The sequence below is a fragment of the Orycteropus afer genome, unplaced genomic scaffold (genome assembly GCF_000298275.1).
Source record: "Orycteropus afer afer isolate SDZICR_OR568_19922 unplaced genomic scaffold, OryAfe1.0 scaffold00006, whole genome shotgun sequence".
NCBI lineage: Eukaryota > Metazoa > Chordata > Mammalia > Tubulidentata > Orycteropodidae > Orycteropus > Orycteropus afer.
Genome location: NW_006921593.1, coordinates 25,433,212 through 25,440,175, shown reverse-complemented (window position 1 = coordinate 25,440,175; position 6,964 = coordinate 25,433,212).

Below are 6,964 nucleotides of genomic sequence, written 5' to 3'. Positions count from 1 at the left end.
GCATCAGAATGTTTGAAGCAGGGCTTTAAATTTGTTTACATTGGTTTAGTAATGGCCAACACAGCAAAATCAGGAGAGTTGGATTTGTAAAATGTGGGTGTACCAGAATAACCAGACGGGAAAAATTGTGGGTTAAGCCCTGGAACGAGAGATTCAGAAGAGATGTAATGAGCCCTTTCAGCAGCCTAATGCAGGAAACTGGACTATTTTCAGGACCGTGGACAGCAATACACATTTGGAGTGGCATAGTCGGCCGCCATCTTTGAGCTGGGCACTGTTGTTTCTGACTCTGCCTGTCAAGAGATTTGGTTGCTATGCAACATGCAAGCTGCCTTTGTTTTCTAAGAGGGAGATTAAGTTTCTAGCTGGGAGCTGACCTATCGTTTTTCCTTCCAGTACACACACATTTTACTAATTCAGTCTGTTCTGGTTTTACTTTGTTGGCTATCACTGAACTGGGAAGAACCAGTTCGATGCCCTGGTTTGAACATTTTAAAGCTCTATCAAGCTTCCATACTCAACTGCTCTCCAGAAAATTTGAGCCAAATTGCATTTCCGTGGCTGATGTACAAGTGTCCCAGTTTTCCTTTCCTCAGCATTGATCATGATCATTGTTCTACAAATGAACCAAAGATGGATGCTGGGCCTTGGCCTGGGTTCTTTACTTCTTCATAGTAAGCTGAGGCCTGTGAGTGCGTCCCCACCCCTGTAAAAAAAAAAAAAAAAAAAAAGCCTGTGGGCATCAAAGTCAAATTTCTATACATCCAATTGTTCTAAAAATAGTCTAAATATGCACATATTTAGCCACTTAGAGCCTGCTTGCTTTACACACTCCACAAAACTGTGCTCAACCTCTGCTAATCCCAGATAAGATAAAACCTTATAGTTCTAAGGGCCCCTATCTGAGTCTGTCCTCAGAGCTCTCTTACTCAGAGACCCCCCCCCCATGCACCTTCCTATAGGAGGACATAACCAAGGCACACGCAAGCCCCCCTCTTCTCTCCTCTGGGGTTCTTCATGCACTCCTCCCTTTCCGAAGGAGCCACGGTGGTGCAGAGGTCCAAGTTCTCAGCTGCTAACCAAAAGGTTGGTGGTTTAAATTCACTAGCCACTCTATGGGAGAAAGATGTAGCAGCTGCTTCGGTAAAGATGATAGCCTTGGAAAGCCTTTGGGCAGTTCTACTCTGTCCTCTAGGGGAACATTTTTGACTCTACATTAAATAACTTCAATCAACTTCTGTAACTGGCTTAAGATGATTTTTGTTCTAACACCAACCCTGTTAGCTTTATTTCTTCATTACAAGCAGCAGTAGAGATTGATTTCATGGGAACCTAAGAAAGCTTGAACTTCTAGGGCCCTCATTTGCATAGGGTTCTGTGTAGTATGTTCACTTGGTCATACATTTTTTGTAACAATTTCAACAGTAGGATATTTTAACTGCAATCAAATGAGGCATCCGTCTCTTTCTATTCCAACTTTCCCTCTGTTATAATCCCCCTTGTGTTGAGTGGTATTGAGTTGGTTGTAGTCTTCTTCTTTTTTCTTTTTTTAATCTAAGAGAAGAAAGAGGTGGAAATATATTGATTATTTTGTTGTTAATTGCTGTCAAGCTGATCCCAACGCATGGCAACCCCATGTGGGCAGAGCAGAATTGCTCCATAGGGTTTGCAGTGCAATGGGTTTCTCTGGTAGTGTAATGGTTAAGGCATTTGGCTGCTAACCAAAAGGTTGGTGGTTCAAACCCACCAGCTGCTCTATGAAAGAAAGATGAGGCAGTCTGCTACTGTAAAGGTTTACAGCCTTGGAAACCCATTGGGGGCCACTATTAGTTGGAATTGACTCCATGGCAGTGAGTTTGGCTTTTCAGTACTTTAAGTGAGGTGTCCTGGTGGCAATGAGTTTTATTTTATTTGGTTTGGGTTTCTCTTATAAGTAGTTTCCTGTCCCTGGATTTGTAGTTCTGCCAAGATGATTTGCTAGGCCACAATCTTGCAAAGGGATTGGTTAGTCCAGTATGCAAATGGGGTGTGCAAAACCATCCAATAGGATTAAGTGACTTTTCAGGAATTGGTCTATTGCTATGTAAATTAAGTGATTGTGGTCTACATAGGGGATTTGTTTTGGTTCTAGTGGGAGAACCATATCTTGAAATTGACAAGGAGTAGGCTTACATATAAAGGAGCCCTGGTGGCACAGTGGTTAAGTGTCTAGCTGCTAACTAAAAGATAGGTGGTTCAAACCCACCAGCCACTCCAAGGGAGAAAGATGTCACAATCTGGTTCCATAAAGAATATAGCCTTAGAAACCCTGTCAGGTAGCTGTACTCTGTCTACTCTGTCTTCTATGTAGTTGTTGTTATGTGCCATCAAGTCGGACCGACTCATAGTGACCCCTCCTTGGGTTTCTGAGGCAGTATCACTATGGAAGTAGATTGCCCAACCTTCCTTCTGAGGAGGGCCTGGTGTGTTTGAACTGCCAGCCTTCTGTCCTATGTAGTCACTATGAATTGGAAAAGACTTAATGGCAACAAGTTTGTTTTTTTTTTTTTTTCAGGCTTCCATAAAGGCCAGACCCACAGAAGTTGAGAGGGACCTCACTACCATTAAGAGAAGCTTGGGATGGAGCATATCCTTTGGATCTGGTGTCCCGGTGCTGAGAACCTCCTAGACCCAGGAGAGAGAGGCTGTAACACTGGAGATGGTGCGAGGTGGCAAGAAACATTGACAACCACAGCAGAGACCAGTGGCAGAGAAATGGCAGCCATAGTGTCACAGGATGGGGATGCCATGAACCTTCTGGTGGCTCTTGTCTCCTGCCAAGAAAGAATTGCTCAGAGGCACATAGATTTTAAAAGCAAGCCTTTAATGAAATACTGCATAGCAGAGTGTCAGCCAGGTGGGAGGAGGCACACTAGCTGAGCTCTTTGTTCTACATGCAGCAGACATAGGGGAACAAAATGCAGAAGTTGCACAATCAACAAATTAGGGGCTTGGGTCTCAAAGTTACCCTTTTTTTGGAAGCTGGATTACATTCCTTTTCTGGACCCCTGAAGTAATCCTTTTTTGGTAGCTGGTTGGCTTCTCTTCTGGTCCTGTGCTTTGCTCAGAAAGGTGTTTTCTTTTCCTTGAATGATGTGGGGGCTGTCATAGGGTGTCCTGAATCTGGAGATAACAGCCCAAGGATTACAGAGCAGTTAGGTTTTGCAATTGTTGTCAGCAAGGAGTGTTAATCAGTTTGTTTAGACTATGCCATGGGAAGAGAAGTGGCCTAAGATCTCATAATGCAGCAAAACAGTCACAGAGGAATACAGCAGCAGGTTAAGCAATGTTAATAATGTATTAAAAAAAGTTGGTAGGGGCTGTTACACTCTTTACATGTGTTCCTATCTCAGTAGCATGAATAGCAGCAACCAGGGGACCAGTGAAAGGAGGCTGCAGTGGGAATGCCAGCCCATGGAATGAGAGAGCTGAGCACCTTCAGGAAGGAGTGGGGTGCCTCTGAGCACTTGTTGGTAGAGCTGAAGAGCTGTAAGTCTTTTCCAAGCAGGGCAGAAGCCGAGACAAGGCCCCGTGGTGGGCATGGTAGAGAAGCTGAGAGCGGGCTTGGTTGGAAGCCGTTCTCGTTGACAAACTGTCTCCTGAGGTGTTCCTATTATGTCCATGTTGATCCTGATCCTGAGTTGTAACTTGTTACTTCCCTGATAAGCATAATCGTGAATATAGTCTGTGAGTTCTGTGTGGCCACTGCAATAAATGATCAAACCCAACAGAAAAGTAGGGAGCGCTGTAGGATGCTTGGGGTCAGAATTAGTAAAAACGTTGGTGGGTGGACACCTGCCTCACAGGAATCAGCTTTGTGCAGATGATGGTTTCGCCACCGCCTTCTCAAGTTAGAGGCATCAACGCTAGTAGATGGCAGGTTGTCAAGGGTGTGACCTTCCAGAAGCTGATCGCTAGGTCACTAGCTGATTGCTAGTGCCACTGGGTAGGTTGACTGCCAACCCTTCAGCTAGTAGTCAAGCCCCCGACCCTTTGTGCCACCCAGGGACGCCTGCTTTATTTTGCTGTCACTTCTCTGTGTATCTAAGTTTCCTGCCATCCCATTTGTGCCAAGTGGAATTTATTAGAATTCTTATTTTTGTGAGGCACACACTTGTAGTTGTTGTTCTTGTTGGGTGCTGCCAAGTCAACTCTGACTCATAGTGACCCCATAGGACAGAGTAGAACTGCCCCATAGGGTTTCCTAGACTGTAACTTTATGACAGCAGGTCACCAGGTCTTTTCTCCCTTGGGGTTCAAACCACTGACCTTTACGTTAGCAGCTGAGTACTGAACCATTGCACTCTAAAGAAAAGCAAGTATGCCTGTTGGAGAGTTGAGAGTCACTCCAAACCCCCTGATGTTAGAGGTTAGACACCCATTTTGACCACTGCTTGTTCTTTCATTGAATAGCAAGTCTCAGGGAGGGGAGAATTGTCAATTCATTTTGAGGGAAACCAATATCTTAAAAGTTGGGCTCATGTATCCCATTGCTAGAAAGATCAAGTAACAAGGGACTTCATTTCTTCGTTTATAGAAACAAGTAGACTTATTGCAGGTTAGGAGGAGGCAATGACTTTGGTAGTCCACTGGAAAGATTCCTCCTTGCTGCTGGCCTTTGTTTATCTTATCTACACTTCCACTGTATTGGGAAATATGAACGAGAACGTGTGAGAATGTAATTGTGAGATAGCTGCTCGGAGCTGGAATTATAGGGGTGAAGTAATGGTTAAAACATTCAGCTGCTAACCAAAAGATTGGTGGCTTGAACCCACCTGCCAATCCATGGGAGAAAGGTGAGGCAGTCGGCTTCTGTAAAGATAACAGCATAGGAAATCCTATGGGCAGTTCTGCCCTCCAGGGGTGCTGGGAGTCAGAATCTACTCGCTGGGAGTGGGTTTGGTTTGGGTTTTGCTTACTTATGTAAAACAAATGAGGCAGTTCTACTCTGTCCTACAGGGTTGCTGAGTCAGAACTGACTCCATGGCACTGGGTTTGGTTTTGGGTGGGGTTATCACTGTAAGTGAGGTTGATCTATAGCTTTCTTTCTTTGTCCTGTCTTGTCCAGAATTTTGTTGTCTTAGCAGTTGCTTGCTTTGATAGGCTAAATTGGTAATCTTTCCGTGTGTGTGTGTGTTGAAATTGTTTAATAGCATGAGAATTACTCTTTTCACAAAATTGGTAAAACTTCCCAATCAAGCTTCTGTGAGAAGTGAGCCATATTTAATGTATAATAAATTTCCTGACTACCCACTGCCAAGGAGTCGATTCCCACTCACAGCATCCCTACAGGATAGAGTAGAACTGCTCCACAGGGTTTCCGAGGCTGTCAGTCTTCAGGAAAGCTGACGGCAACGTCTTTATCCCACTGAGCTGCTGGTGGGGTCGAGCCACCAAACCTTCTGATTAGCAGCCAAATGGTTTCATCACTATGCCCCCAGAGCTCCTGTCTCCTGACTAGTTATGTTACATTTGTAAGTCTGTGTCAACATTTCCTAAACTGTGTGTCATGGGAAACTTGTTTATAAGATCTTTAAAAAGAAAAGAAGAGTTTTCCTGGCCAACTTAGTTGAAAATCCTGGTTTAAACTAAGTTAAACCACTTTCTTTACAAGAGTCTTAGAGTATTAATGTGCTAATTGCAATTTTGAGAAGGGCTGATGCATTTATCTCCTCTCAAGTGTTGTAAGACCCTTGTGCTTGCAGTACACATTCTAACGAAAAAAAAAAAAAAAGTTTTTTTGTCTTTCCACAGCTACTAGGGTATACTTTTCACTTGCTGTCATCACCATACTGACTCCTGTCTCAAATTTTAAATTTGCAACTTTCATTTTTTATGATGGACTGGACACCATATAACAAGACTATTAAAGTGGTGTCAGAAATTATCATTCACAGATTCTGTACAATCTCCATGAGAGTCTGAGGACATATTTTATGAGCAAAGTGGATTCTATATGTGTGTATACACCCATTCTGTCTCTTGAATGATCACTTTTGCTTCCTCTCAGATTCTTGGTCATGTTCTAGATCTGTGCTGTCCAATATGGTAGCCATTATCTACCAGTGGCTTTAAAATAAAAATGAAAATTGATTAAAATAAAATGCAATAGAACATTCAGTTACTGGGTGACACAAGCCACATTTCTAGGGCTCAGTAGTCAAAATGTGTCTGATGACAATCATGATGGACAGAGCAAACGTCAGGCAATCCACCATTGTAGAAAGTTCTATTGGACAACACTGTTACAAATAGTGGATCTTGACAGATAGCAGAGGAAACTATACTTTAAATTAGGGCTAATAACTTGACTGCTATTAAAAAAGAGGAGTAACCGAGACTTCTGGTAAGATGGCGGAATAGGCAGACAAGCTCTACAGAGCCTCTTCAACAAAGAAAAGAGAAACCAATTGACAGAGATACAGAAGATAATCCTGGAGCCCTGAGCTTTGAAAGGAAGTGTACAGAGGTGGATTAGGAACCAACTAGTGGAAAAGCCTGAATGAAAACAGGACCTAAGAATAGGCTTCATTTGCCAAGGACAGCATAGACATACGGGAGGCAGACAATGGGAAAGGAGACAGGTGGCGAGTGTATAAGTGCTGCCAACTAGCGAATAGAGGAGCACAGCACAATACCCTGCTTACGTAGATAACGTACAAATAAAACAAAATGAAAATTGTGGGTGAGTCAGTCCAACATATAATCACCAATTAAATATAAGCACAAAAACATCACAATGCCTCAGAGACAACAGAGCATCACAGTCCACACAAAGAAGCAAGATAAAACAGGAGAAACAAGGGACCAGGATACAGACCCAAAACACATCCCTGAGGAAGATGCAGCATTGGAACTCCCTGATAAGGAATTCAAAAGAATTGTATTTAGGTACCTTCAGTGAATTGAGAGCCAGATCAAGGAA